This window comes from Magallana gigas, chromosome 4, assembly GCF_963853765.1.
Source record: "Magallana gigas chromosome 4, xbMagGiga1.1, whole genome shotgun sequence".
Taxonomy (NCBI): Eukaryota; Metazoa; Mollusca; class Bivalvia; order Ostreida; family Ostreidae; genus Magallana; species Magallana gigas.
This window is the reverse complement of record NC_088856.1, coordinates 55509699-55519390: the sequence shown is the minus strand read 5'-3', so window position 1 is coordinate 55519390 and position 9692 is coordinate 55509699. Positions and strand designations below refer to the sequence as shown.

Genomic DNA, 9692 nt, shown 5'->3' with positions numbered 1-9692 from the left:
CAAATATAGAGCTCTCTAAATCACGACGCTCGTCGCATCGCCGACATCAAAGACATGCCGCCGAAGTGCCCCTGCAGTTCGACCGCATTAGAGTTCGCTGGGTCGCTTTGCCGGCATCAAAGAAATGCCGCCATCTCAATGACTGTATGCACACAACATTTAGCAATGCACCCACGTAATTCTACTCGGCTTAAAAAGGAGGACTGCTTAGTATTTAATCCCATATATAGATACACACATGGATGTATACATGCGTTTATTGACATAGGTTGCTTATATATTGATTTCCTGAACATTATAAAACGCTATGTAATCTCTCTCTCTCTCTCTCTCTCTCTCTCTCTCTCTCTCTCTCTCTCTCTCTCTCTCTCTCTCTCTCTCTCTTAAGTACAAATGTTTTAGCATTTGAATAAGAACTAGTACAGGTAACGTGGAGTAAATTGGATAGAAGCTAAATGTACACTGGCGTCCAAAAATTATACATATTTTATATCAAGTTACGGGATAATGTCTAAAGATTCAAATAATTTGAAATTCATTGTTAAATGATTGTCTTCTTACTGATTGGAAGTCAACGCTAAAAAGTCATTTTTATTAAAGATGGTGTACTTTTTCCTTTTTTTGTGCATGTCTATATACTGATACAAATCTGTTGCCTGTCTGGATTAAGAAAAGCCTCCGAAGTTTATACACGTAACTACATGTATACAAACGAACGGGTGACTGCGACAAGGTTTAAAAACTGACCACCCATTTATGAGTGTTTGAGCCTAAGAATAAATAGATGTAAAAAAATCAATAGTTACATCTTTCAAACAACGCTTATATATTGTTCTAACATATGTATTTTATTTAGAAATTGTGTAATATGTGATATTTAGAATTTAATATTCTACGTTTAATATAGCAGTCAACGACCGACCCCCCCCCCCTCCCAATTCATAAAATCATTTAGTTTTTCTGGCCCGATTTTACTTGATCTTTGATCTTGGGCCTTTAATTTTAACTAATTACCATTCTAGATTACTGTACTAATTACCAGACCAATTCGTTCATTAATAACAGAGTTATGAAGTTTTTGGCATTTGAGTTTCAATTGTCGTGTTTGACATGTACTATAAAAAAAATTCTAACTCCCAAGCCCTTCACTCAATCCTAATGAAAATTTGTGAAAATGAACCTCGGACCCCATTCTTATTGTCTGTGAAATATGCAGCAGATTGAACAATTAAGACAAAATTCCTGAAATTAAACGGCGCTTATTGCCTATACCTGGAAATTAAATTTACACAGTACATGTACACGCACCGACCCCCCCCCCCCCCCGCCTCTTCCTATTCACAAAACCATTTAGTTTTCCTGGCCTGATTTTACAAGATCTGTCATCTTGAACCTTTATTTTCTAGATTACTCTACTAATGACCAGACCTATTTTTAAGAGAGATATGAATTTTTGGGCATTCGAGTTTCGATTGGCGTGCTTGACATGTACTGTAGAAAAAAATTCTAACTCCCGAGCCCCTTACTCAATCCTAATGAAATTTTGTGTAAATGTACCTCGGACCCCATTCTTATTGTCTGTGAAATATGCAGCGGATTGAACAATTAAGAAGAAATTCCTGAGATCAAACGGCGAGTATAACATGTACGAGGACTTATAATTTACACAGTACAAGGGATGTAAGCAGCCGCGTAATATTTCTGTTGCATGTATATTTCTTGTTTTCCGTTTAGTCTGTATCTACGATAGCGTGTGAACTACTTATGAATGTTTGAACTGTGGAAATTATTGTCATCAAATTTTTACCGAATAAATTTACGTGTTACTGATTTCGTTATTTCTACATTTATAAAGATTTTATCAATCCTGCTGAAATAAAACAGTCAAACATAATAGTAAATGACACGAAAAAACATTCTCAACACTGAAATACATGGGTAAAATGCATCAGTCATTGTTTTAGGACTTCCCCTAATTGTTGTTAACCGAATCCGAGATCCACACCTCAAAATTCTATTTTCGATTTATTTAAGACGAAAATCAAGCTCGGGTCTTTTCATCCCCCTCCAGACACAAACACACATCAATATTTCAAATGACCTCGCACTGTTACCAAACCTGAATAGTCAGACATCTTACACGTTGTTTTTCATCTCATACAAAAACTCAGCTCCTCTCCCGGGCGGAAACTTCCAAAATTCATAGACAAATTCGGGAATTATTTCGCTTCAGCCATGTTTTGAGACACCTGCAAAGACTGTGTGTTCTAATCTCGCCGGAGCAAAGATTTGTTCTTTCTTTCCATTTCTTTCTCTCCTTTTTATCTAATTTTCTAACTAAAATATTCAACATAAAAGGGTGTTGGACTGTAGTACAAGTTGAAAAACACTCTTTAATTAAGATTTAGACCAAAACAGTGTTTTATTATTAGGGTCTTCCGTCTTCAGCGGACGGAAGAACTCCTCGTTGCTCGCAACGAGATCGTGTCTAGTTATTATTATTTTTTTCCACAAATTTTGTGCACGCGATATCTCGAAAACTTTTGAAATCGTCACTTCCGGTTCCGATTTACGGCCGATTTTGTAAGTTTTTACGACCCATTTTGTGCAGACATAAACTCAGAGACTATCAGAGATATGAATATGAAATTTTCAGGAAAGGTAGACCATAGATTGAAGTTGTGCACAATGCAGTTTTTTTTACGCCAGAGGCGCAAAGTTTAGGAGCTCGCCTGGGCTCGAAAAATGGATACGAATTTTAAATCAAAATTTTCATACTTTTTTATCTGTATCTTTTTTTCAGTTCATATTTTCTTAAAACATATATAATAAAAGTGGTAGAGAATTAAAAGTTCTTTCCAACGAAATCATAAAAAAGGGGCTGGCCCCTTTATTTAGGGGCCAAGGCACTCTTAAACTCTATTACAAATAACTTAAAAACGATAAAGATTTTGTAATGCATTATAGAAGCAAAGTTGTTGATCGTACCAATATCTATTAGAAAAAAATTATTGCCACGCCCATGTATTACGTAACTAGGGATTTTTAGGGGCCAAAGTACTTAAATTTTGACGCAATATACCCAAAGAAGTAAACATATTTTGTTAAGCATTGTAGAAGAGAAAATATCTGTATTGACGATTCTAATCGATTTCATTAATCAAAACACCAATGTCTGTCTCCATTAAGGATCTAGAGGGCTGGCCCCTAAAATATTCAATCATTTGTATCTCAAAAATGATCAACAATTTTAGATGGGTGTACGAACAAAAAATGTTATTATTCATGAGAACTTTCGAATGAACTCAAGAAAAAGGGGCTAGCCCCTTTATTTAGGGGCCAAGACTGTCGTAAACTCTATTACAGATAACTTAAAAACGATAAAGATTTTGTAATGCATTATAGAAGCAAAGTTGTTGATCATTACAATATCTATCAGAAAAAATCAATGCCACGCCCATTTATGTCGTAATTAGGGGTTTTTAGGGGCCAAAGTACTAATATTTTGACGCAATATATCTAGAGAAGGAGACATATTTTGTTAAGCATTGTAGAAGAGAAAATATCTGTTTTGATGATTCTAATTGATTCCATCAATCAAAACACCAATGTCTGTCCCCATTAAGGATCTAGGGGGCTGGCCCCTAAAATATTAAATCATTTGTATCTCAAAAATGATCAACAATTTTAAATAGGAGTAAGAACAAAAAATGTTAGAATTTGTGAGACCTTTCGACTGAATTCAAGAAAAAGAGGCTGGCACCTTAAATTAGGGGTCAAGAAACTTGCAAACTCTATTATAAATAACTTAAAAACTTGCGTTTTTTAAAGGATATTGACAATCCTATACACTATCAGGGAGTGGAGGGGGGATTTTGAAATTCCATTGATATTCTAATTGTATCGTTTAAAGATTGAACGGAAGACCTACTCGTTACTCGTAACGAGATCGTATCTAGTTATTATTATTTTTTTCCACAAATTTTGTGCACGAGATTTCTCAAAAACTATTCGACCGATTTCAACCATTTTTTCAGAGAAGATGAGTCTTGATGTAAACTTCATACGTTTTTGAGATTTTTCCTGTCGGCACTTCCGGTACCGATTTATCGGCCATTTTGTACATTTTTACGACCTATTTTGTGCAGAGCTGATCTCAGAAACTATCAGAGATATGACTATGAAATTTTCAGGATAGGTAGTCTATCGTCTGAAGTTGTGCACTATTATTTTGTTTTACGCCAGTGGCGCCATTTCTTGGAGCTCGCCTAGGCACGAAAATTGGGTACGAATTTTCATTCAAAATTTTCATACGTTTTCATCTGTATCTTTTTATCAGTTGATATTTTGTTAAGACATATATAACAAAAGTAGTAGATAATTAAACGTTCTTTCCAACAAAATCAAGAAAAAGGGGCTGGCCCCTTAAATTAGGGACCAAGACACTCGTAAACTCTATTACAAATGACTTAAAAACGATCAAAATTTTGTAATGCAATATAGAAGCAAAGTTGTTGATTGTAGCAATATTTATCAGGCAAAATCATTTTCACACCCATTTATGACGTAACTAGGGATTTTAAGGGGCCAAAGTACTGAAACTTTGATGCAATATATCTAGAGAAGGAGACATATTTTGTTAGGCAATGTAGAAAAGAAAATGTTTGCATTGATGATTCTAATCGATTCCACTAATCAAAATTCTAAAGTCTGTCCCCATTAAGGATCTATAGGGCTGTCCCCTAAAATATTCAATCATTTGTATCTCAAAAATGAACAACAATTTTATATGGGTGTAAGAACAAAAAATGTTAGTATTCGTGAGAACTTTCGATTGAACTCAAGAAAAAGGGGCTGGCCCCTTAAATGAGGGGCCAAGACACTCGTAAACTATATTACAGATAACTTAAAAACAATCAAGATTTCAAATATCTTTGGTACTTAGCCTTTTTACAAAATTGATACCAGCGAGATTTTAGTCACTGTAAGTGATTGAGACACAAACTTTTATAAATGATAGACAATCGATTGAAGATATATTTAACGGGTTTTCTTTTGTCAACCGTCACTTCCGGTACTCACCAGAAGAGTTCAAACAATTCATTTTTTTCACAAGTTTAACTGATTATCTTTGGTGTTTCATCTCCCATGATTAACAGTAGTGTACACTAAACAAATGTTTAAAAAAAAACCTAGCTTTTACTTTCATAAACCTCTTTTGTTCGTCCGTTTTCGGTCTCGAGACAAAAAACCTAGATTCACCAAGATCGCAAATTTGGCAGAGAATATCGATATTTCATCGTATCATATGACAACAAAATCGGACGGAAGACCTACTCGTTACTCGTAACGAGATCTAGTTTATCTACTATATTTACTGAACTTTAAATGTTGTTGTCTTTTCGACTTTCGGGTGCGTTAAAATTATCTGCATACATTTGTTTATGAATATATAACTTTTTCTTTGGCATGGCTTCGGCAAAGCCAAACTTACTTCCCTTTTAAAGTTTGAAAGAGAACGCTTCCAATGAGCGCACATGTCGCTAAACACAGAAAATCTAACTTTCTCAGCAGATTGTTCTTTTTTTTTCTCAATTTTTGCAAGTTTTATACATTCAACAGATCTTTTTTTCAAATTGCCTAAAGTCGCCAAAAGCAATAATTTAACAACTGGTATACTTCTACTATTTTAACAAAGACCCGTCTATGTTTTTGTAAGTTACGGTATGACGAGAGGGAAACAAATATCATAAAAAAAAACAAAAGTTACAAAACGAAAAACTGTTTATTTATGACAGCATAGCGAAATAGCAAACAAAACAAATCAATTTAAAACATGAATTTACATCATATATAACATAACTTTATTCAGAAAAAAAATGCAAAGTTCAGTATCACTCATTTACGAAGACACATAAAACATCCTCTAGGTTACATATGTAAATAGATTGCTTATTTAAAAGGCAATATAACAGGAGATAAAAATGTGTCTTCATGTGCATTTGGTTCCTCGTTAATAAAACAAAAAAAATGTGTGTTATTGGATAGTTACTCTACTGAAACTCAAAGTTCAACTAATTTCCGAGAGGGGAAAGTAAAACACGAAAGCTGATGTGGTATATAAAAAATTGTAAACACACTGTGTTCCAAGTGGAATAATCAACCCTAAAACGAGTCGAATAGTAAGCGGCTTACAGTGGTTGGATACGTTTCTTGATATTTTCCAGTTGTTGATTATGCATTTATACAAAACGCAAAACCTTTAGCGTGAAATTTGAAGAGAAAAAAATATCAATGTGATTCGTGCTCGGGGAAACCTACTAATTCACCCAATTTGGTGTGAAATGAGCTTAAAAGGTAAAAAGCTGCCTAATTTCGATGATGGGGTGAAATGTTTAAATGCACGAAATATCTATAAGACCCCCCTGCAAGACCTGAAAAATACATTACTCACTGGATCACTGGATTTTCCATAATTTTTTTTTTAATATAATTAATTACTTGCATTGCATCAATGCGATTTATATGGATCATTTGCTGCGTTAGGAAACACACGTCATGAACTCAAGAAAAACAGTATATGTTACCTAGATACATCAAATATAGTGTGGGATATTGTGTTTATTTAGCTATTGAAAAATTAAAAGAAATTCGCCCGGTTGAAGTATTGTTTTGGTAATTAAAACAGTATTGATTACCGATATTAATTTACCTTTGGACAGCCTTAACATAGCTGAGTATCTTTCTCAAAATTAAAGAGGTTAAAGAGGAAATTGAAAATTTTGAATCAATTTTTGTAGGTATGTTGAAGCAATATTTCTTAAAAAAATAAAATGAAAATAAATTAAATTACACATCACATAAAACGAGAAATGTATGCAAACACATTTTACATGAAAACCTTTATGAAAATAAATCGGTGTACATGAACATGCATTAACAAGTTATGAATTATACATCAAACATATATATATCGCTATCAGTTTTCCTTGCACGATATCATATTAAGCTGATCAAATGTGTTTCAATCATTAAAATTTATTAACATACACACAGTTGCTTGGACAAAAGATGAAACGTTTTCAGTCGCATTTTGTTTTCTATAGGAAATCATTAAGTATAGTGAAAAATAATTACAATTTCGTGATATCGCAATCATTTCGTTGTCAGATACATTTGCGTTGTTAGATGCATGTTAGATTTGAATGATGCATTATATGTATAAATAAGTTTCCAATGACTCCTCAACTATTTTTCACAACAATCATTCGGTATCTTTCGGTTTAAGTTTGAATATGATATAACTTAAATTTTACCAAAAACAACTAGTGAAACACTTATTGGAATAAAATAATTACGATCTACAAAAACATCCACCAGAATCACCTGTTCACTGAAGTTGTACAAGAGTCGGTAGAAAATCATGGTTATCCGTAAACTTCGACTTCGCACAAACCAAAATAACCGGTGGCCTTTTTTGTTATAACGACCTTGTTTCCCCAAATTTCCGGTGGACACATGAACAGTATGACGTCATTCTTTGATGTTCGCCCAGGGTATTCCCCTCCACAAGTGTAGTTGACATGTCTACCCATTACAGTTACACGAACTGGATCTAAATCAGGTGCTGAAAAAAATATTAAAATTATTTTTACGTTTGACTAAAATCTACATGCTGTTTAAATCGGTACTTTTATTATTTAGAATAAAAAGTGTCAAGTTAGATATAGGTAAGCATCATTTTATTATATTCAACTCTAGACAACAAATTTGGCAAAGAATGCTAGGTTTGGTATTATTCATTTATTGTCAAGGATAGTATTTTTTCTATTTTACAGCATATAGACTAAAAATTATTTGCAGAACCGATTTTTATCCCAGATCGTGGGTGTGTTATATATATCTTCTGTTTCATAGCCAACATTTGAAATATGTCATGCAACAGGGAATTAATTATTGTTGCTCTCTAACTTATATACATTTTCAATCGGTATCTATGAAAGATTATTTATTACGATGATGTAAACGAATTCTTTGGATAAAAATGTTCAAAATGATAACCTAAACAGAAGACTTATATCAAAGATTTTTCTTCTTTGAATCATTTTATTTAATAAGTGTTTGATAGGGAGTAAATATACACGTATACTTGTGTTAAATTTCTTGTCTTGCAATTATTTGTCGTGTCTAATTTAAAAAAAAAGTATTTCTTCAATTAAAAATAACAAGTGATATATTTGTTTTACCATTGAAGAATTTAATGAAGATAACTGTTGTCATAGTTAAATGTATCTATCTTTAGAAAACAAAACTTCGGATGACGATTTTGTCTAACTTTTCTTAAAACCCCATACCGAATGGCACATTACTACTATTTGAAACATTTTACAGTTACTAAAATAATATTTCTACCATGACGGTCATTTCTGGCATAGATAACAATCTTCTGTATATGGAATGAGTCTTCTAAGTCAATCATGAGCCAGGGCTCTACAGAATATCTCGAATCAGCTAGCAGCATGCCTCTAGGACATATCTTTATCCCATCAATAGCGTTTGATGCTTTGTGATTCTCATCGTATTCAGAGATCAGTACTGCTGTTTTGTTAAATGCCACTGGAATATCAAATGAAATTCTATTTAGGGTAAGAATAAATGATAAAATCGCTGTGTATATTTTAAGTGACATTATAGCCAAGTAGTATACTTATCAACAACGCAAAATACAAATGTATATAGAGTAAAAATGAAACTCAATGCATAGAATGTTTTTTTTTTAATATATAACACGTATCATATATGAAGAGATTTTTAATCTTTAGATGGCTGTAGTAATCAAAGAAATATGAACCTTGTTTTGAGGGACATAAATTAAGCAGGATCAAACTTTAATGTTTGGGTTTATTTTTCAAATAAAATGTGTTTCATGTAGTTAAGATATTTAGTGTGTTAATGTGCTTGTTTTGTTACTTTGTCAATTATATCAATGACAATGACATGAAACTGATATAATACATAAATATATAATACTAAAGGTATTCTACTAACAGTTTGAATTCAAGCCTAAATATATATTTTAAATCACGAAAACTAAACAGCTGAAAAAAGTCTGATCATGTGTTGTATACACTTACAGTTTGTTTCTAGTGCAACATCCTAAAAACAGAAAAGCAAAGCAATAAATTGATTCAATTTGATATTACATGTTTAAAGCGTCATACAATTTTTGATATCGATTTTATGACTTCTTTGATATTTTTTTTTCGTATGATAACTAAATTCAAATAACTATATTTCAATATTAAATTTTGGATTAATCAATTTGGTTGTTTTAGAATACATTGGTATTATATCATAATTGTTACCTTTTCTATGTATTTACAACCAGGAGAATCTCCGAGTCTATATCCTTTAATTTTCTTCCATTGACAACAAGTCTGACATGTGAATAAATTTTCGTTCGCTTTACAAAGGAAAAACCCGATGCACTGTTTGCTTTGTGAACAGTGATGCAGACATTTATGAAAAGTTATTCCATAGGTATTATCCTGTATAACCAACAAAGGTCTATAATCAGTGGTAGCAATAGTGTTCTTGAACACAAGCTTAAAATTGGTGGAAACACATTGCTGAGAACGACAATATGTTATCATCAGTAACAAAGTGAGAAAAACTACGAGCTCCATTTTCAA

At 32.7% G+C, this 9692-nt stretch overlaps 1 long non-coding RNA gene across 1 annotated transcript; it reads right to left on the bottom strand.

The window, feature by feature from the left end:
• Positions 1-5810: 5810 nt before the first annotated feature.
• LOC117682311 (uncharacterized) lies at positions 5811-9692 on the bottom strand. The gene is made up of 4 exons (XR_010712703.1): positions 9366-9692; positions 9135-9156; positions 8413-8616; positions 5811-7627 (listed from the first exon to the last, which is right to left on the bottom strand). It is a non-coding gene; the product is annotated as an uncharacterized lncRNA (long non-coding RNA).